Below are 23,580 nucleotides of genomic sequence, written 5' to 3'. Positions count from 1 at the left end.
ACAAAACTGTCAATATTATATAATAACGCAATTTATTTAAAATACAATATTGTACTTAAATTCTGTCGAGATTACCAGACACGGAAATTCCAGGACTTGAATCTCGGGATCTCGCATATTAGCATACTGCTATGATAGGATTTTTAAGAAAATCTCGGTATTTCAAACATTTACTTTTGAATACTATAACTGATAGTACATTATCATACTTTTACTTTTTTGCCATATTAAAAGTTTTTTTGTTATTTATCGTTATCCGTTCACGTACATACATGAATAGATAACAGTAAATCTGTTACCCATCTATTTGGCTCTAATTCTCTATGTATCTACATAGCAGCTTGAACAGATTTGTAAAGCTATAATGGGTGTTGAGCGACATTATTAGAAAAGCGAGGATTATGTTGCAGGTGATAATGATGTGCATATTTAATCTTGTTTGCAAATTATTGAGTGCTGCTTATCTATGCAAACATGAAAGCCTATATTCTGCCCATCGCAAATAAGGGAATTAAAAGTTACCGTCATACTATTTCCCTGATCTCAGTTTTCTAGAATAATGGACAAGGTCATCAACTGCTGATTTTTTCACCATCTGTGCCCTCCAATTAGTGGACAACATATGAATTTCATTGCCGCTTTACAACAATCTCTTAGCTATTCTTACTCAATTTTCAACACAACCAATGAAAACGTTTGGAGAAATTCATGTAGCCGCTCTTGACATTTCCAGTATATTCGATTGAGCTGCCATAGAGTTGGATATATGGTAGAAGCAGCTAAAACTATGAAGCCAGTACACTGTTAATTGTGTGTGTTCTCTGGCTGTTTTCTCCTTTTTTTTTCCTCATTTTTTTTTCGAGATTAAAAATATGAGTTTCTGGGAGGTAAAATTCTTCCACAGCCTTTTGGCTTTGAGGCCTACTTACTAAGCTATCATCTGATGATCTTTTTTTTTTCTTTTTTTTTTTCTGACATTTTAAATTTATTACCAGTTTGCAAAGCTCGATATCGACGACTCGCTTGTCAGAAAAACGTTGGTTTCAGGTTCATCACATTACGAGATGAACTGCTATAAAGGCTTTCTAAAAGTGAGATGTGAAGGCTGAGTTTCGCCTCTCAAACGCAATACACTTGAATTGTGGCGTTAATACGTTAGTTTGGCACAATATAAACAATCGGTTCACCAACAGCAAAATCCTCAAGTTTGGATGCTTGTACAGCGATCGTCGAGCGCACAAAAATATCGAGTGCAAATTTGACGACTGCAGATTTTTTTTTTTTTTTTTTTAATTTTAATTTTTTTTTTTGACAGGAGCCCGTCCCAAGTGCTATGAAAAAACTGCCATCTTTTAGATGAGCTTTAATTAACAATTATAATTATAAACATAGTCAGTGATTATTTAGTAACACTTAATGAAAGAAAATAACAATAGGTTTTGAAATATAATTTAAAAAAATTTTACTTTCTTGCAAACATTAGTTTAAAAAACAAAAAAACAGAAAAAAAACTGCCGAAGTATTATATTTCAGAATCATTATCTTGTCTTCTTATTAATTATTACTGAGAATGTTCATAATTATAATGCAAATGAAAGCACTAATTAGCGGGTCAAATAACAATGCTTACGGACCTCAGCGATACATCTTTACCTCAAAACAGACAATGCATAAAATTGGCGACCCTTGACCTGCTACACAAAATATCTGGTGTCTCAATTTCAAAGTCACTGCGGTTATTTGCTGACAACGAGTATCTTGGTCATAGTGATTACGAGCAACTACTAAGAAAATAATTTACAGATTAGAACAAAGTTTTAATGAGATTCCTTGATTACAATAGCCTATGGACGGAAGTCAGTGATACTATTACCTGTAGGATGATATGAACTAGGACGTGCCCTATCCTATTATGCTCCTATAAAAGTAAAATAATAAAGTCTCTTTTCTATTACTGAATGAAGAAACGAGAATATTTCCCGATAGTGAACGAAATTACTTCAGAGACAGTTTTTTAAGATCCTACTTTAAGAACATGCACACTGAATAGTCAATTTATTCGATTCCCCTCATCTCAGATACAATTTCGAGTGATTTTTTGCTTGGTTACAAAAATTAAGCAGGCATATATCACGTCCATACAGGGGCGAATTCTCCATGCTTACTATGCTTGCTACGCAAGCTCATTAATTGAGAAAGAAGTAATATTTATTTGTTAGTAAATGCATGCATTTATAAGCATTCCATTTAGGCTTTTATTTTTGTAGACAGAAGACGTCTTAAGCTTGCGCAGCAATAATTAAACTTTGTGTTGTGTATCGAAGGCCAATGCTTGCTCATCTAGTCAAAGCTATCTTAGCTTGCTCGGTTGAAGGAGCTTCCAGGTCCTCGCAGCAGCAGCAGCACTGTGATTTCATGCGCGCGCATAGCCATTTCACGTCGTCTCACTCTGTTGCTTAAACACAGGCCATACGCAGTCAACGTAGCTCTAGCCAGTGAGCTTCAGCCAGCCTTTACAAGTGTGCGTGTTGCTTGGGAAAATTAAGTCACAACCAACTTTTTATGACGATGTTATTGACCAGTTTATAAAGAAGAACCGTAGGGTAGAATTTGTATTCAAGTAGCTAAATTGAAAAAGATAGAATATCATTTGTAAAATAAATGTTGTATTTCTATGATTAAATGTACATAAAATTCTAAATATATAGTTTTAAATGGTCATTAATTCATTATTCCGCTAACCAGACTTCAATCACACCTCTCACTCCTTGAATGATAACAAGAGCAAGCGTAAATTTCAAGACCAACATTCGCCACTGATATATATGAGCCATCCTAGTAGGACGGCAAATTTCTTGATATCGTTACATATCAAACGGCACTCAGTCACATACATCCCATTTTGGTTCATGATATATATATATATACCTAAATAGGATAGGAAAAATAAAATTTCCTATCCTATTCAGTTGTTATTTATTTTTTTATTTAGTATAAATGAGGCTCTGTCACATTTATACTGAAGTAACAGTTGTATAAATTTCATACAATATCAATTTATTTAAATCGACTTGTGTCGCATGCTCTTTGGTTTGCTTTTTTCGGAGTATTTTATGTAATAATACACCTCAGACTTTAATTTTAAGTTAAGTATGATTGAGTAAATCACTAAAAATAAGGAGTATTTAAAAAAATATATCTGTGACAGTTTTTACTCTATAAATTATGTAGTTTACTCTCCATGTATTTAATATCTTTGAAGTGCATTTTATGTAAACCGAATCCAGTGAAAGTAGAAAAACAATCTATGAAACTAGTATTTTTAAACAAATCAGTATTATTGTACTGTTTGATTTCTTGAGAATTTCATATAATGGAAAATAACCATAGAAGCTTGCAGATGTCATAAATTAAAAGATAATTTCCAAGGCACGTCACATGAAGAAAAAAAGGAAACTAATCCAGTGTGGAAAACCACTTTAAAACATTGCAGCCACTATGAAACATCTCGAGCGAAATGAATAAGCAGAATAAGAAATATCGAAAATAAATTTTCGAAATTAATTAAACATGATGTGCGATCCCTTTATAACATTTCATTTTATCCGTGATTGTCCATCAATAATTAGTGTTGTGTTTCGCGACAAACGACTACTGAGCATTAGCAAATCTATTATTTAACCAACTGTGGAAACTACTAAAAGCGCTCATCATAATTAAATAGAGCTCTCGTTAGATCAGAAATATGGTTGTGTTTAGCATCATTACATGCACTGTGAGCTAAAAACATTCGTAAAAACGGATTACTTGTTAAGGGCTATGCATTGCTCTTTCGTCATTAATTATTACAAAAGTCTTAATATAAAATAATCATGGAATGCAACTATATCGCTCCAATTTTGTTTGCCTTGTTTAATTGCTTTTGTATATCCTGGAATATGCTGTCTGATAATAACCTGCAAAAGCAGTTCAGAGCGGAGAATTCGTAAAAAAATTATATATTTCCAAAGCGGAGTATGTGACTACAACATTGTTTCACGCTTCCGTACATTTTCATCAGGTATAAGACCACCACAGGGACTTCGAGTCTTCTTTATCACTGGTTTTCCTGATATATTGCCTCTCCGTACATTACGTCACTTAAGGATGGCGGTTGATCTACTGTGTCATATTTAAACCGACCATCTTTGTCGCTACTGTAAAGCCATAATCACTGGAGAAACATGATCCTCAGATTAAGTTTGATTACTAAAGTCATGAAATATGATCCGTTTCTTGGCAGCCAACATATTGGGGTGAACTTTAATGGTGCCATTCATCTTCGCAGAGATTATTAACGTGCACACGAGGGTGGTAAGACATTGCTAAGTAGTATATAGTTGCTGAGGTCATTTATTTCTTTCTATACAAATCAGGCAAAACTAGTGCAGTGGTGTTTTCAATTGTTAATAATGTTACAAAAATGTAATTAATGAATTAACCGAAGTAAAGCATAGTTTGTGGGTACGTCGGTTACTCTGTTCACTGTTTTTTTAAAACACTTCTTCATTCGGTTTAGTTTACTTTAAGGTAGCTGAAAACTGGTGTTTGTTAGAGTTGTTTATTGCTTCAGTCATTTAATAGAAATGAAGTTAATTATAAAATGTTCATAGTTAATTTTCTGTCACTAAAGTATTATTATGTTTCTATCGATTGCATCCTTAAGGATCTACTGATTCGAAGTATTTCATGTTATGATATTTCAATATTATTCTCAGAGCCACGATTTATTTTTGTTCCATTTTATTAATGACTCTTAGTTAACTTGTGGATAATGGAGGTAAATTAGGTAGAAGATAACACAGATTTTAAGTTTCAAACATTTTGAAACCTAAAAGATCCGAAACCGACAAGGAGTTATCGTATTGTTCATATCTATTTATTTATTAGTTTTAAGTTGTCAAATTGAAGTATTTTAGGCTATTCCATTCAGTTTAGTTTATTGTAATGAAGTAAAAATTGTGATATATACAAATAGGTTGATCAGATTTTTATTTCGAAAAGGAATGCAACATTTAATATCTAAAAGACAACAATTATACCCCATCTACTTTTTTTTACTTTATTTTATTTTATTTTTATTCGTTTTCGTCCAGTGTATTTCATTGTTTGTTGGTATTTCATGAATAGCTAATATCGTATTGACAAAGTATTCAAGTATATATAAGAATCAGCATTTCCTTATCCCACCCACATTTTTGATTAGAAAAACTACATAAAGATGGAAATTCGAGGATCCTATTCGATCACACTCTCTTCAGATAAAAAGTATTGGCCTACTAGATATATATTTGGACCATAGGAATGCTTTCCTTTTGGCCTTCATCTTTTATGAAACTTCTCAGTGCAGTTACCGTGATGCTGCAATACCCATTTGGCTAGCGAGTGTTCTAGAACGTTGCCCCTCTATTTCTAGTTATTGAACTTTTCAGCAAGATGTTCATTTAATCTGGATAAAATGTCATCTGTTGTGGATGAATTCATGCATTTCATCAGCCGATCTAGTTATTTCCATGGATGACAATTTTCTGCCTGCCAAAACAACAAACATCTGGGTTAATTTTGAATAAGATTTTTTCTTGGGCCAGTAATTTTCTGTGATTCTATATGTGTAATCAAGAACAGTACAGCTGACCATTTTGGACATCATTAATGATCTCTGAAGTGATTCGTCTTTGAAATCATAGGATTTTTATAATTGCAACAACTTAGTCATTTGACTCGTTAATAACATTAAAATGCGGGCACATTGGTGCGTATGTTTAAGGTTGAAAAATTTATAACGCAGGATATCATGCCAGCAAAAATGTGATACAACTATTAAAAGATGAACCAGGTTGAAATTAATATCTGAATTTTACTGAGCAGATGAGTATTATTTATTAGTAGCTAATTTGTATTAGCTACTAATATTTATTAGTCTATACGATGTCAATTAACTATTATCTACACTTAATTCTCTTACTTCAGAAATGAATAACTCAGTGTAAAGTTATGCTGTTATGCCAAACTTATAGATGTATTGTAATGATGGAATTATGATGTTACAAATAAAAATTGTGATACATATTTCATAATCATGATCGCGTGCCAGTCACTCCATAAGCTACTACGTCAAGAAATCGGAGACATTGTTCATTCGTTCCAGGGAACGATTTCCTCGCATACAGGAAATCGTTCCCTGAATCGTTCACTTTTCAAACATTTCTTTAAGTATATTTTAAAGACTGAACTAATTTAGTGCTTATGCAAATTATTATTCACATTTTTTAATAAATAATGTGATGGCAAATGTAATACTTTCTATGGATGTTTTCTTAAAAGCAGTTGTAATAGAATAGAGAGATTGTTTCAATACTTTTTTTCACCAACATGTTTTTGCTAGTGATGTGTCATCATTAAAATACGTTCTATGATTTGAATGAGCGGTACAACTAGAAACTATATTTTTTTGACACCTGATACCCTCGTTTTTTTTTTTTTTTTGACACTTGATACTTTTTGTACTCCAGTCAAAAATTATTTTCATATAATAACTATGGCCATTGGAATAGCAAACATAATGTCTAGTAAAGTTTCCTCATTTTACTACCTAAAGCACCAAATGAAAAGTGAAGGAGAGAAAGAGAGAGAGAGAGAGAGAAAAGCTGTACCACTGAATAATATTCCACGCAAATATTCTCCAGTTTAAAAGCCACAAGTAACGTAATTAAGTGAGTTTCTACAGCACAAACTCTTTTGTGCAAATTCAGGAATTTATACTCAGTAACTGATAATGTCTAGACATCTACTCGTATCAGGATACTATGATTATCTGTGCATACACCAATGTAAGCTGTAATGAGAGTTAAATTACCGTAATTGATCTCTGCCATTCCCTGTTAAGAAGAGCTCATGTAGTGAATTGCTATGCCTAATGCTTGTGTCCTTGATGAATGCTTAAGCAAATATTTCTGACAATCATGTACCACTAATTATTGAACTACATATAGATTAATCACAAAAAGTTTACACTTCGTTAAAATCTTTTAATCAGATTATCTATAGCTGTTTGCATTTCGCTTATATTCAATACTTAGACCGTCTGTATTAAAAAAAGAAAGAAAAAAAAAACATCTGACAGAGGCAGACTGATTAAAAGTGCAGCGACAAGAATTAAACTGTGAGTGAAACATTAATTACGGTAGCAGAGTTTGTTCAGAGTTCGAAAAAAAAAAAATAGCGAACAGCAACTTCATTTCTCCAAGTTTCACAACTTGCTAAACCTTTAATACTTTGGATGTGTGGTCCTGTGGATGTAGAATTTTGCTTGGAGTCTCCTCTACTTATTAATGGTATTAGTTGGTATTACGTTGCAAGCTGTTAGTTGCTGGAAACCGAAAGGCAGCTTCCAGAGAGAGAGAGAGAGAACGGATAATGAAAAAAGTGAGCGAGTTTGATTAACTTTTCTTGTAGAGATTAGCGTTTCCGAACTGGGGGTGGAAAAAAAAAAAAAAAGACCGTATTTGATGAGTGCAGGAATAAAAGTGTGTTGATGATAAAAATGGTTTGGGACAAAGTTTTTGAAAACACAATGAAAGCAGGTTCTTAATTCTCTTTCAATTATAATGTTAATATTCAGTAAATATTTGGATAAGAAAGCAAATTAAAAGTTAGATAATTAACACTTGCGATATACTCGCACTGTTCCTGCTCTTCGGAAAAATATTAAGACAATCAATTTTATGACACATGTCATTCGCAGATGCACCCATACCTTCTAGTAAAGTCAAAACTTTTCACTAAATCCGCAAAAATATATTAATATCTCATCGAAAGTTTCTTCGTATCAGACAGCTATTCCTGTCTTTGAATTGCGTCTTTCAGTCAGCGCTTCCAATTGATTGCATAGATGGATTTTAAATTGCGAGGTCGTGGAGAACCAACATAAGGAAATCTTATTCCGAAAACCTGTTCTTGACAATTCATCCGTTTAATAATTTTCGTACACAAAATCTCTTTGAATATTTCTTTAACAGATGTACGTAGATCAACGTCTTTGCATTTGTTCTAAAACCTGAATATTTTAAAATCTTCTCTTGAACCACAGGAAGCGATAAATAAATCTTAAATATCTGTTCTTGTATCTTATACTGAATAAGATTAGGTTTCGAAGCAGTCATAATTGATTGTGAAGGTATGTAATATGTGTTCATAAACGTTTTTGTACAACACGAGATTAAAGTATTGTTAACTACCTCTCCAATAAGCAATTCAAAATCGAAAATTCTTTCTTGGCTGCTGGAACTAATTCAGTGGTGAACCCTTAGGGTGCACAATTTGCATCTTGCATTATTGTGGAGACTTTATATTTATCTCTTTGACATTTCGTTGTAATATTTATTTCAGCTAGAGTGAAAGTCACGTTGACGTAGAATTAAATTACGTCGTAAGGAAAATCTGCATTACTACATTTACGTATATCATTAACTTGCACGTGATCAATACTGGCTGACTGCTTTAGGATCGACCAGAAAATAACTTGTCTTTCTGTAGCTGTCTTGTGATTAATGATGGCTGACAGAAGAAAGTATTTTTCTCTTTGTCTGTGCTTCTCTTTTTCTAATCCCCCCCCCTTACCCCCACAGCATCGTTCTTGAGCTCTCCAATTACATTGATAATGATTCACGAAGACTATCTGCCTGTTCTTTTCAAGCACAGTTTTAAGTGTAAGTTTGATTAAGTTTCGGACGAAAGAAATTGCGTTTGCTGTATTCCATTCGAATAATTTTAGGAAAAATTTTAAACGACCATATTAATTTTCTGTGAAATTGTTTGTGCATGTGGGGAGCGATAGGTAAGCAGTTTTGTAAATGGTAAAGACTCGAAGAAGTCAATAGTTAGCAGTTCTCAAAACTAAGAATCTCTCTCTCTCTCTCTCTCTCTCTCTCTCTTGTATACTTGCGTGCATTTATCCTATTCATTTTCAATTCTGGATATACTCTGGCAACATCGGATCTGATGCTTTTCCTGTGCAATAGTTGATGTTCGATATCGTTTTACTCACCTGATGACTTTTATGCAAATTTTAATTATTGAGAAATTTTGATATACACGAAGACTTGCTTTCAAAATTTTATCATTAATTACTTTAACGGTAAAATTTCTGTTTTGAAGAATCTTATTGTATGCAACAGCAAGTTATACAATGCTTTGCATGCGAGTTGTATAAAAGATGTAAAGGTATCATTTATGTTCTAGAACAAAAATAATAGAATGAAAAATAACTTCCTTGTATGTATATATTGTTTTCATGCCCATTATTCAGTTGTTGTTTTTTAAATGCGAATTGAAAAGATTATATAAAATATTTTAAACCGGCTGCATCCTAGTTTACCTAGTCCCCAATATCAGAAATAATTTTTCTAATCACACACACACACACACACACACACACACACACACACACACACACACACACACACACACACACACACACACACACACACACACACACACACACACACACACACACACACACAATCTTTTTAGGTGTCATTTTTTGGTAAAAGATTTTTCAACAGGCAGACTGAATTGTTTTCATTTACTGCGTAGGCATAACTTCTGCTTCTACATGTTAATTAATGGCTCGAGGAATAAACTAGCTGTTTGAATGACTTTGAATTCCGATTGGTTAATAGAGAAACTTCTTCTCAGAATTACAAAACATTCAACAACAAAGATGTGAATCTTTCTAAATACTCTCTGGCAAGTTTTATTCCTTCATTAATCTTAATAATTGATGTAGGAGACAGTGCGTTAAAGATTAGATTTCTAACAAAGTTAATGATTTGATTAACTGACTGATTAAGGTTCTTTAGCAAAGTCAGTGTATACATTAAATGCAGTTTAAATGCAAAAATTAGTTAATTGATGTCCAGTAACTTTCCCTCCAACATTTGAGCAAAGGCATCACTGTTCGGTTTCTATTATTTTTATAATAGAAAACCCTCGGTGAGAAGATTTTTGTAAATCTGTAGTACATTCGTATCGTGAGTAGGTTAATAATGTTTTAAAAATAAATTTTATATATCTACCCTATATATATAAAATGATAAGCCTTTTTATGTCACGTTTTTTGAAACGTTTTGAAACTCAGGGGCTATCCTGAGTGTCGAGTCTTCAAAATTCGAGTCATCAGAATTCAAGGAGAACCGGCCTACCAGTCCGGAACTCGGAGGGTTGGGCGCCAGGGGGATCCCCCCCCCTTTTGAAGACTCGACACTCAGGGATACCTTAAACGCCAGGAGGCGGAACCCCCCCTTTCGAGTCATCAGAATTCAAGGAGAACCGGTCTACGAGTCTGGAACTCGGAGGGTTGGGCGCCGTAGGCTCCAGGGGCGCGTAGCTCTCCTAGTGTATATATATATATATATATATATATATATTGTCTTTTCATTTGTTTACGTAATCCGGAAACCCTGCTCTAGAGACCAAACATGTGACTCTTTCAGCCTCTTCAGGCATCCAATAAACGGATCAGTGGTCTCACATCGGGTGATGAAATTCATCTCTCAGCTAAAAACACAGACATCAATCTGCACAGTGGGATTAGAACTCTGCGAGTTCGAATTTCAGCGTGTTGTTTGGAGATTGGCTACACTAACCACTTTTCCACGCAGGCTGGCAGAAGATGGTTGAAGAGAATAAACATCAACTTGTGGCATCTACCATTATATTATAGCACAGTAAACGATAAGTGTGGAAACTGCTATGTATCTTTAATTTTCAGCCCAGAAATGTCTCTAACTTAAAAGAATTTTTAGGCACTCTGTAGAACTTGTGTTTATAGTTTTGTGCTGGTTAAGCAATACCACAGTGAAACTGTCACAATCATTAAGAGACAGTGACACAAAGCAAATGTGTATATATAATGAAATAAAAAATTTACGTGTTTTATGAGTTATACGCATTTTAAAATTATAAATTAATTTATAAATTATATGTGTTTTATGCATACACTCTAGGTATCTAAATGACAGACCTGTTTGTGTTTCATAGTCATTCACATTCTTGGAATTTATCAGATAACAAAGCAATAAGTATTCACACGTTATTAGTAAATGCATGCATCCTTCACTAAACACCTGAACTAAACCGGTTAAGGTAAACATAATTCCTATAGTCACTGCGCATTGCTAACGAGTTATTTCGCGTAATTCATTGGCTGCTAGTATTCATTCATTCACCGAGTGAGATATTAACTGCATCCATCCATTTTGCATTATGATGTACTTGGATGTGTCTTAAAATGAACGTTATCATTTCCACGGAATTAATAATGCCTAAGAAGTACGCATGAATAATTTACTGAAAAGTAAACTTCATATCGATTATAGCTCATATAATCTGAATTATTTGACAGTCTGGAATAGTTATCTCTTCCAATTTAATTTTAAGCAGAGTATTTTGTCTTTCATTACGATTAGTGTTGTGAAATATATCTTTGAATACTAAACTTAAATCTATATTTGCCTACGTGTATCCATATCCTCTAGTAAAATCTTCCAAAAGTTCGAATTTGCAATGAAATGAAGTCTTTACGAAATAACTCAAGTATTAAATGCTTGATAAAGTAAGTGTTAAATGTCTAAGTTCCGGATTGCGTCCCTTAAAAGGATGCTGCTTATAGGTAACGATGTAGTATCGCTACCAACACTGCTTTCTCACAATACATCATTCTTGCTTGATGGTTTAATTATTTTGATGACATAATTAGTCGAAGATAAAATCTTAATCACTTACAAAGAATCTTGCTACCGGTACGCTGTCCTGAACACCGCTATACATTTAATTAAGTACACAGTGCACATTGACATTGCTACATTTCATGCCTGCTGTGTTTCAGATTCTATTAAAATGATATTATAAAAGTATTACTCAAAATGTATTATGAAACTGCCATTGAAGGAATTTACGCACGGATTCTAATGTTTCGTTGAGCATACTTTTATTGTGTGCTCTGCCTTTCGCTCTCATGGTTGAATAATACAGCAGAGTATTATTCAACGATGAGGGCGAAAGACATTTTCATACAATGTTGAAAACATTCTTTGAGTAAAAATGGTAAATGAATAACAGTACAATAAATTATGTTTGTGCAGCCTGATTTTTGGAATCTTCCCAGTGGAGCGGGGGGGGGGGGGATGGGTAGCCGAGAATGACTACCTCTATCCATTTTTGTTGAATCTTACCGATGAAGAAATTGTAAGTGAAATAATCGGAAAATAATCAGCGAACTTCGGTAAACGTTTTGCTTGATTTAGAAAATATCTCTGACAAATCATTGAAGCAGTCAAGTTGCTTATGTTGGGCATCCTTGTGATAATAATAAAACGCATTTATATATTTAAATAACTAGTTTTTATCTCACAGCGTGCTAAAGTAAATTCTAAACATTAAATTATAAATATTTCAAATTAAAAAAAAATGGGAATTGGAATTGAAGGCCGAACATTTTGGCAATTAGTAGCGGCATCTTATCACTGAGCTAATAAAAGAAGCCCACTTTATGTAAACATTACGTCTAGAACAAACGAACCTGTTTTATTCTATAGGGAAATAACTGCACTTAGCACAGTAATTTCAAAGAAAAAAACCAGAATCCTTGTTTTAGTGAAATAATCTCAATAATCCGATTATTTTATTAAATAAAATTATTCGGAACAGACAAAATCTTCAGAATGAATGAATTTCCAATTTTTATTGAAAACTTAAGTATATCATCCATTGTTTTCCTTCTTCTTAAATAGTTTATTGATATTTATTAAGAAATGTTTTCTCCAGCTTTTTAATATAATCCATTCTATTTCGTCAAATTTTTTTCTTAATTCTGTTATTAGTTGTGTCGGATACACAGCTCATGATTGTTCTACATTGCTTATTAGAATGAGGAAAAATTTCGATTTTTTTTTTTTTTTTTTTTTTTTGTCAGTGATTGTTTTAATTCTATTCGTATGCGGTACAGAATAATAACAATAACAACAAAACCCTCCTAAATCTGTACGATATGTACTGCTCGAAGGCATGAAGAGCTATTATTACACTAGTGAGAATCTCATTTGGGTTGTGCAAAATAAGTAATTGCAATTACTGTGATATAACTGTATCATTATGTTGCATTTAAGTATTTTGCTATATTATGCAATTAGAATTGGTAGCATGATAAATTTCTATTATTAAAATCGAGATAAATGCTGGCTTGTGTTGATTAATATTGTGAAGATTCTCCTGTAACTTCTTGGCGCCACAGTCGCTGGCCATTAGTTCTGATTGTCATGATGATACATGCAAGCGTTCTTCTGCAGACTAAGTGTCAAGGCTTTTAGGGTTTCACCAGACCAGACGTTAAACAAAACGTTTAACAGCTGGGAAGCGCGTTGGGGGGGGGGGGGTCAGAACCTGTAACTGCTGCTAGTTGTAAATGCGTGGTCAAGAAACCCTGTAATGGCAGGAAGCTCAGAGGAAATACGATTAATTTCGAATTTTTGAAAATTTAAATACGGTTGTCTGTTTCAGTTAAATTGCAGGAAATCTAGATATTGGGGTGAATTAAAATTAAATTAATTCAAGTATTCAATAGAAATTTGCTTAAATAAGAAATAAATCCTTATCTTAAGTCGTCAAGGTCTTGCCTTTATTTCTTGCATTGGGAACACACACACACACACACACACACACACACACACACACACACACACACACACACACACACACACACACACACACACACACACAACACACACACACACACACAAATTTCATAAATAAAATTCTTTCTTCTGTATGTATGTTGATTTGTAAAATGGATAGTGAGATTTTTTTTTCTCTTCAAACCTCTATATCGAATCCGACTTCAGAGTACAGATGTTTCTCAAGTTGGCGAAATGTTACCTGCATACAAAGAAAGATCAGTATACGAATTTTTACATCTGCACTTGTATCCTAAGGATAAATAAGATATTTAAATTGCCATCCATAGATGTGCGTTTGTTGAGAGCTATTTGTGCATCTATGGATATTAGAAAAATAATGCATTCGTGATTCAGGCTACAATAGAAAACCGATTTTCAGACGTCAACTTTTCTGTTCCATATTAATGCAAGTCTCTTGTAATAAACGTTTCCTGTATGAAATGGTTCGGAATTTTTGATGTATCATGGGAAATACATCCTTGTGACGATCGATTTCCAACAAGCTGGTACAGAAGTTGACCAATAACATGGTGTTCAGCGAATTTAAAGGTGATCACATTATGTGGAAACATTGGATACGTATTAGGAATTGCGTCGTATATGTAGAAGAGAGAGAGAGAGAGAGAGAGAGAGAGAGAGAGAGAGAGAGAGAGAGAGAGAGAGAAAAAAACTGCCATTGAACAGAATGCACCCAACCCCTTTTTCTAAAGTCTTACTTTAGAAAAGGGCATTGTCTGCAGACTACAGTTAAGATTCGGACAGAACATACAATACAATATGCATGCTTTTTTCTGATAGCATAAAATTTAATTATAGTCTGGTATGTGTAAAAATTTGTGGACACAAATAGGGATCTTTTAAGCTTCACGCAGCCATTTGGGATATATTCTAATTGCTCTTCTTATGTGCCTTCTTTTGCTGTAAATTCAAAGTTATAGGTGTTTTACTGTTTTTCACAGTAGTTTTGATAACATTAATCTCCTTCTTTACTTTTGTTATTGTTTTGACAGTTAACAAGCAATATTATGTCTGGATATAATATTTTCTCGCTATCTAAACAAACGAGTTTCACAATCCCGTGTGTTTAGATAGCAAGAGAAAAAAATACTTGCATTCAGTACATCTGTACTGAACGCAAGTATTTTTTTTCTTGTGGACTGAATCTGTATGCAAGTACAGATTCAGTCCAAATTTACGAAACTTAAATGATTCACATTTCACATATGTTATAATTAGATATTTTAATCGATATAATATGAATGATTTATAACGGCTATAATTAGATACGACTTGACTCAAAATAGCAGACTGCAAGTGAGTTTTTGCCTAAAACTATTTCCATAGATGATTATATTGCTGGGAAATGAGGCATGATAGAGAAAGGTGCCTTTTTATTGAATGATTCATTATATTATCAGAAGATTTGGTAATTCATTGAATTATGCTTCCCTTTCCAATTATCACTACTTTCAGCTTTCTGTGCAGTACAGAAAGCTGAAAGTTGATACAGTGTAAGAAGTCAACTGACTGGAAAAAATATATTACAATGAGTAATATTATTATATCATTAATCATTATTATGAGTTGGGAACGTTTGAAAGCTTAAAACTCTTTATTGGTGGGAAGAAGTGTTACAAGGTTTTGCAAAATACTTTAATCCCAGTCTGATGATAAAGTTAAGCATGTAAGGAAACAGAAATTTCACCTAATCTATCACATGTGAAATGCACGTCGTTTGATGTTGCATGATCACAGTCATACACTCAAAAACAGGCTATAATAGTCTGAAAAGTAATGGGAATTTTTCCAGAAATAATACCTATATTATTTACATTTTCCTCATAAAAATTTGGGTACTAAACTGTAGATTCATTTTGTTTATGCATATATTGACAATCACAAAGCACAGTTAATTACTTATATACTTAGAAAACATTGTATCAGTACATTGTAATTATGAACTTTTCATTTCGGAATGATGATGACTATCTCTAGAGCTACCGGTTGAACGGAGCTAAATTTTTGGAGAATCATTCTTATGGCATGCTGCTAATTTCCATGATTCGATATACATAACCCTGCTGCTTCCGTTTTCCATCACGAGATGATGTGAGATATAAACTAAACCAAAAGGTGGACGCAAGCAGTTAATCACTGTCTCTGACAGGAGAGTAATATAGTGAATTAGTAAAGCTTTATTGCACTGAGGGCTACGATGCGATGTAAGCTCATTTATGATATCAGTGCTTGCATTTCTCCTAGATCAAGACTGCAGCTCGTTTTTCGATTATTCACCTAGGATTTTCGTTAATTGCTACACGTAACCAGTTGCACACATTGCACATTCGAGTTTTGTTACACTGAGCGGTTTAGTCGGTTGGCGTGCTATAAGAATGTATTCCCTGCTTAGACAATAAATATGAGCGGAATTTGAGAATACGATGCCAGGATGTTGCTTCAGCTCTTTCAATTTACTGATTAAGAAAGAACAAAGCGAAATTTCAGAACCTTTCAGCGGGCCTTTAAATTGCACAAACATATTTGAAGCAATAGACTACTCAGAGAGGCAGAATGACTAACCTCTTAAACATGTGTGTGTGCACATTTAAAGTTCTCTGCTGTGGTGCAGAAGAAACCATTTAGAGAACTCATTGAGATCTTTCTTAAGTAGCTGTTTCGAAAACGCAGTCTCATATCGAGTCAACTATAAATAAACAAAATAAAATAATCTGATGTCATTTCTTACATTTACAAGTTTATGAAAAGTGGTCCTTCGATTTCATAAATCTCGTGTGTTTCATGGATTTCCCCAACTGGAAGGACGCCTTACATATCATTTTAAGGAACATGGAACTTCTGAACTAATTCTCAATCCTCACCTTCTCGTGATGCATGCACCCCGTTACTACCTGGATACTTAATGAACAAGGATTGTTTGAATTTATTCGATCAGATTGTATTCTCACTGGCTTAAACCAAAACAAAACGATGGTACAGCATGATGAAATATGGCAGTTGGGGTTTCTCCCTGTTAAACAAGCTCCCTCCCTCTGTCTTCAAGGAACCAAGGCGAATGAAAAATCAACTGCTGTAACAAACTCCAACTCAACATCATCTGAGTACAAAATATGCACCATCAAAGTAAGAAGTATCAACAGAAGGAGGTGAAAAGAGCAGAAGAATCAGAGAATATTATTTCACATAACGGGTATTACCGATCTCCAAAGTTCTTGTTGGAAATCTAAACAGAATAATAGAACATGATTATCAGACATATCGAAATGTTTTGATCAAGTTCGGCGAGGAGTGCAAAACTAATAATAAAGTAAGTACATGCTGGAGTTTTCTTCTGGAATTGGACTACTCATTACTAACACCATGTTCCAACATAAAGTTGTACAAAAATTCTGATAGAGAAGACACGATAAATAAGTCCCATTGAATATGCTATTGATTATAGCGATATTTTCATGCTAGCTCAGGATGCAAAAGTATACATGGGTTATGAAAAGAAATAGGAAGTGATCACCATTTTAGTTCAGAGTAGGATAAAATGAGTATATTTACCAGCCTGGCTGGCCGAGTGATTAGCGTATCCGGTCTTCAGCCAAAAGGCTGCGGGTTCGAATCCCGCCTTGGGCATGAATGTTTGTGTTGTCCTTGGAAGTACTAGTGGTGATGGTTGACGGTAGATGGCGTTGGTGTAGTTGCGGTCAGTTGGTGAATTGAGTGGTTGAGACAGAGTTGTAGAGCAGGTGCCCTCCCTCGATGAGTCTTTGGACTCCCTGATGGCGTCTAATAATAATAATAATAATATTGAAAAGAACTGTGTAAAAAGTTTTAAAAATAATCAAGGTTGAGCTGGGATAATCAGTAATCGCAAATATGCCACTATTAAAAAGTGAAAGTGTTCGTGAAAAAATGAAAAATAAACAAAACCAAACCTTGACAACTCATTTGCAGACTGAAGAAAACGATAAATCCAACTAGTGTGATGAAGTTGTATGCAAGAATAGAAAAATCATGAGTTAAAGGGCGTCGTAGAAGAAGAATAAACTATATCGGTAGTGCCTAGCGTGCACGGCTGCAGATGCCATGAGAGAATAAAGAGATAAATCTGAGAGAGATAAACTATGTATAAAACTCACGGGAAGACTTTGGTAGGAGATAAATATCAGGAAGGTGACAAAATGTCACCTTCCTGATATTGAAAAAAAAAAAAAAAAAAAACACTTAGGAGTGAGGGAAAGAGTACTGTTTAAGGAATCAGGTGATGGTGACATAACAACTGAAAATAAGGTATTCTAGACTTCTACATTACATTTGAGATATTGTTAAATGAAAACGTATTAATAATAGTAGACAATATTCACGAGAAATGCAGTCCGGCGTATTTATTAACACATAAAGTAGAAAAACCTAAAATGTGGAAAGGCAGCCGGTATAAATAATATTCTGCAAATTCAGAGGCTCTGATCACAGAATCGAATTCCAAATGAATGTAGAATAGCTTTCATGATACAGATCTTTGAAACGGTAAATAAAACTAAATATGAGAATTACAGAGGAATTTCCCTATTAGGAAAATTCTTTTAATTCTCATATTTAGCTTGTAGTTTTGGAAGAGGCATATGACAAGGTGATAAGAGAAAAGCTGTTCAAAATGCTGTAATTACTTATTGTAAATGGGCCATTATCGAGCAGCACGTAGTCTGTTCGAGTTTTGTGAGCCATCAATTAGAATTAAAGGAGGTATAGGAAGGTGGTTTGCTGAAAAATTATGTATGGGACAAGGATGCTTACTTCTTCACCGTTATTCAACTCTCTTTACTTTATGCAGATGATGTAATACTCTTAAATAACTCCTGCACAAGTGTGCAGGATTCCTTAACTAAATTAAATTACTTCTGTAACAGATGTTTTATGCAACTAAACTAAGCAATAAAAAGACAAAAAGAACGGATAGGAACATTGAAAACATCATCAACATCCTCAATGGCCAACCTATAGAACAAGTAAAACATTTCAATTATTCAGTATATAACTATTTAGGTAGAATTCTTAATCTTCTTCACGCATGTAGTATCTGTTGCGACCAAGACTTCATCTTCTTTAATAGTATCTTTTAATCTTTTTCTAGGTCTTCCTGTTCTTCTCTTATTCTTTGGTTTCCAACTATAGACTTGTTTTATTATTCTATCTTCACTTCTTCTTTCCACGTGTTCAATCCATTTTATTCTTCGGGTTGCTACCCAATTGTTTATTGCTTGTATTTCACACTGTTTTCTTATATCTGCATTTTTTATTTTATCTAATCTAGTTTTATTTACTATTTTTCTTAATATATTCATTTCACCTGTGTTTAACATTTGTCTTGTTTTCCTAGTGCCTGGTCTTGTTTCTGCATTATATGTCATAATTGGCCTGATTACTCCTTTATAAATTCTGTTTTTTTTTCTCTACTCTGGGATGTTTATTTTTCCATATTGTTTCGTTCAAGCATCCTGATATTCTTGCAGGTTCTGCAACTTGTTCTCTGACTTCTAGATGTGGCCTTCCTTCCCAGTTCACTTGTATATATAAATACAGTAGTTGTAATTCGTTATTTGTTCAATAACATTACCTTCCAATTCTAATTTTCATCTTTGTGGTTCTTGTGATATTGTCATACATTTTGTTTTAGTTGTTGATATCTTCATATTATACAATTTTTCTGCTTTATTAAATGTACGTAGTAATAAGAATTTTTAGTGAAGATAGCAAATTAAATATGGAAAGAGACAACAGATTAGTAAAACTGGTATGGTATGATATGGAGTATGCACATATTAAATAATAAAAAAAACTGTTTTTTTTCTATCGAAGCATCAAAACTTCATCTGTTTTCTTTTTGTGGATTTTTCTTGACTGCTCTTTCTGCTATTCTGTCTTTGTAACGTGGCACGTTCAGCTGACAGAGATGACAATCAAAGTCCCGCAAGTAGTTCAGTATATGACAAAGTTTTCCGACTGCAACTTTAGAGATAAATGTTCATTGTGCTGACTTAGTAACCAAAAATGGAAAGAGTATGCTAATACAATTTTCTATTGAATATCAAGAAGAGATGTTAAACATTCTTGAGGCGATTTTTGCCTTACATCTAATATCCGCAAACTGCGGAAACATTTGCTAACTATCTGTATTAATAGGTCAGAAAGGATGTAATTTAATCTGAAATTCTGATTGGACATTTATCATATTCTAACTGAGCATTTCATGAATTTCTTATATTCCTGTCAGTTGACGTGTGTGGTACGAGGAAATGCCACATCCATAGTCTAAATTATTTTGCAAGCTGTGTCACCCCACACTGTCTTTCCCCGACTGCAATTGCGTCAGGCTCTCACAACAGAAACACGAATATTGTCCAACTTATTAATTTGCTAATAATTTTAATTAATATTAATTATTATCATTTTAAATAACTCATTCCCTATTTATTTATTTATTTATTTATTTATATATAAGAAAAATTAATGACATATAAAACAGTATCACATCATCATTTACAATTTGTATTATTTAACTAATAATTAGCACAATAATTTATAAATTTATATAAAGCCAATTCGTATTACTGCTAACTTTTTACCAAATTAAATCCTGAGATGTACCCGATGGAGAATCAAACTCAGTCTTTGCTCGCACAGTCAGATTCAGAACAATTAAGGATAATTTAGGTTTCATTATTCAAAATATCGTGCAATATTATTCTGACATGTAATGTTAAACTTCTTTTGTAATGCAGTTAATTTTATATATTCGCTTGATTTGACCCTTTCTACATTATATCAGAATTTTCAAGTGTGATTGCATAATAATTAGACTCTTCACTGTTTCTTTATTTCTATAATCACCCGTAACTAAAAGACAAATATAACTATAAACGCTTATATTCATTTACGATCACTAAATAATTTTTCGTAGCGTATTTAGACAAATTGCTGGTCAAGTACAGCTGGGACTAAATTGCCGCTAAGCAGTGTGCGATGACATATAATAATTAAGTAGAATTAATTGTTTAATTTAAGTTGGATTCATGCATTTAACTTTTGTTTCACGGTTCGCTTTGTCTGAGTTTGGTGGACATCCATTAATTTAAATAATTCGCATGTATTGTATAAATTGGTTGCAATCAGTCTTTCTGGCATTTGAAAGCGGTGAAATTGTTTAAACCATCTTCAAATGTCATTGAATAGTCGAAAAAAAAAGCATTGTTTTGTTTTTGTTACAGCAAATCATAAATGGGGCTTGGGATCGTTTTTGTGTGTGGTTGGAAATTTCGAAACATTAAATTTACGCAGGTAATATACAGTGGATTTAATTAAAATTTCTATTAAGGAACAATTTAATTAGACGTCATTGTTATAATAATTGCAATTCCATTCCATTTCATTTCTATTTCACATATGAATACCCTTCAAGTTACAGCTAACCATTATTTTGTACCACCGTTTTTACACTGAATAAAAAATCGTCCTGTATAATGACTTTGTGATAAAAGTTCTAATTGGATTTTTTTTTTTTTTTTTTGCTGCAGACACAAAACTGTTTACCTACTATCAGTGAATAAGTGCACTATTTCATTTAACTGACTGAAAAATGTGATGATTTATATCATTGATTATCTTCGAATTTCAGTTGTGTCTTCATCCCTATTTGCGGTAAGGTGCAGAACTTCAGTAATTAAATGCACTGGTTTCCTTTTCTTCCTTGTGCTACATTTTACGGTGTTTCGATCTTGTAAGGCTGCAAGAGAGAGAGAGAGAGAGAGAGAGAGAGAGAGAGAGAGAGAGAGAGAGGGAGTTAAGGCGGATGATAACTTAATTATAGGTTTTAGATTGATTTCCTTTCCTCCAATATGGCCACGATTTTATGCACATCATTACTTACAGAAGGCTTGAGCTTTGTCACTGTAGTCATTATCATTAGTGGCGATAGCACGATGTCCGAAAGGAGATAACTGTTCCAGTCATTAGACACTTGGCATTAAACCTTGCTTGATATAGTGGCTTGTAATAGTATGTGTGTGTGTGTGTGTGTGTGTGTGTGTGTGTGTGCGTGCGTGCGCGCGCGCGCGCTCTCCCATAATGCTTTCTAGTGTCACTGGAATTTTAAAGCATTCGCTAAACTTTAATCTTATGGTACAACCACCAGCACATCATTTAGTATAATACACATTAAAGTACTTTCCTTTCTATTAGAAATGCTCAGCAATTTCTGCATTTTTTTAAAGTGACTCTATTATTCAGCACGCTTCGCCTGGTTTCTTACATTATGTGAATTTTTTTAGTTTATTTTTACTTGCCAGTGATATCTATGTCGTAACGGTCTCATTCGACTTTCATTGTACAGCGTAAAATCACTAATCTCATTTTAGCACACGCACTCTTTCGTACTTTCATTTAGTTAACAACATTTCTTCCCTTAACCTAAAGCCCCGATGTACAGCTCTTCGGTGACAATCTTCTGCTTCCACGGACTCCTTAAACCCATTACGAACGGAAAGCATCAACAGAATTTCTAGTTCATTAGCAAACAGTTGATGTGCTTAAATAATTCAATGTCTTATGTAGTTCAACTTTTCTTTCTTGTTGTTGTTGTTCGTCATTTATCCTATTTTCTTACCGCTTTGCACATCTACCCTACTTGGGAATAAAAGCTACCGAATGAGAGATTTAGAAATATTTAAATTTACTTTTGCCACGTTATTTAGTTCAAAGTTATTTTAAAAATAAAGTACTGGTTAGAAATCCAAATACTGTGATGAATTTTAATTATGTGATTTTGGAATCATTTAGAATGCATGGATGCCATCGTCATCCTCTTTATTCTTGGGCATACCTGCGGTTTCAAAATGAAGTTACAAACATACACATCTAAACTCCTATATCACTAAACTGGAATTTGAAATAGTTTGTCACCAATCACGAGTTTCTAAAAATGAGACGGACTTGGTAGCCTATTAATTATCAGTTAAATTAAAATGAACTAACCCCCCCCCCCCCCATCTCACGCTGTTGATTTTGAGCCTTGTCAAGATCGGCCTTTTCCAATCTTTACAAAATTGTGGCCAAGAGCTATACATTTTTTTGGCTACCAATTTATATTTTAATGAGATCTGATAGTACAGTTTATTCGAAAGAGCTACGGCTTTTCAGTTTGCTTCTGAGATTTAAAATAATTTCAGATGAAAGTTTTTTTCTCCTTTTTCTTGGATATATAACAATATTAAGTTTTATTATTACAGTAATTTCTTAGTTTATTTCTCTAAACTGTAGAATTTTCCAGAGATTATCATTAAAGAACTTGGATACATTCATATAATTTGACTTTATATTCCAGATGTGCAATATCTCTCAGAAAAGAATATTTTAAAGCTCTTACTGAGTACACAGCATTTGCATATTTCGTCTGTGAAATATACAGAGATTAAGCTTCCAGGTATATATTTGAATGAAACTAAAATTTCATTTAAGCGAGAAACAAATGACACGGGGAGCAGATAAATACATCTTCTTGATTCTTCTTTCAATATTTGAATAATGAGTTTTGTCCTAAACTAGTGTTTACCAGGCTACTTCTCGATCGAATGGTTGATCTAAAAGCGATTTTAAATACCCCTCCTATTATATTATGTGTATTCATAAATTACTGCTTAAATTGCTCATGATATATATGGCTAGCTTGCTCAACAGTTTATCATTTTCTTATTAGGTTTAGAAGCCTATTACGGCCAAACAACTTTTTATAAATCTAATTTATTCG

At 33.5% G+C, this 23,580-nt stretch overlaps 1 protein-coding gene across 1 annotated transcript in view; it reads left to right on the top strand.

Moving 5' to 3' along the window:
* Nucleotides 1–23,580, top strand: part of LOC150099707 (semaphorin-2A-like) — a 794,210-nt gene that overhangs the window by 58,585 nt on the left and 712,045 nt on the right. The gene's annotated exons all lie outside the window — the stretch shown is intronic.

This window comes from Typopeltis vanoorti, chromosome 14 (genome assembly GCF_054136105.1).
Source record: "Typopeltis vanoorti isolate ZY-2024b chromosome 14, IOZ_Tvanoo_1.0, whole genome shotgun sequence".
Classification (NCBI taxonomy): Eukaryota; Metazoa; Arthropoda; class Arachnida; order Uropygi; family Thelyphonidae; genus Typopeltis; species Typopeltis vanoorti.
This window is presented reverse-complemented; position numbering and strand designations above follow the sequence as displayed.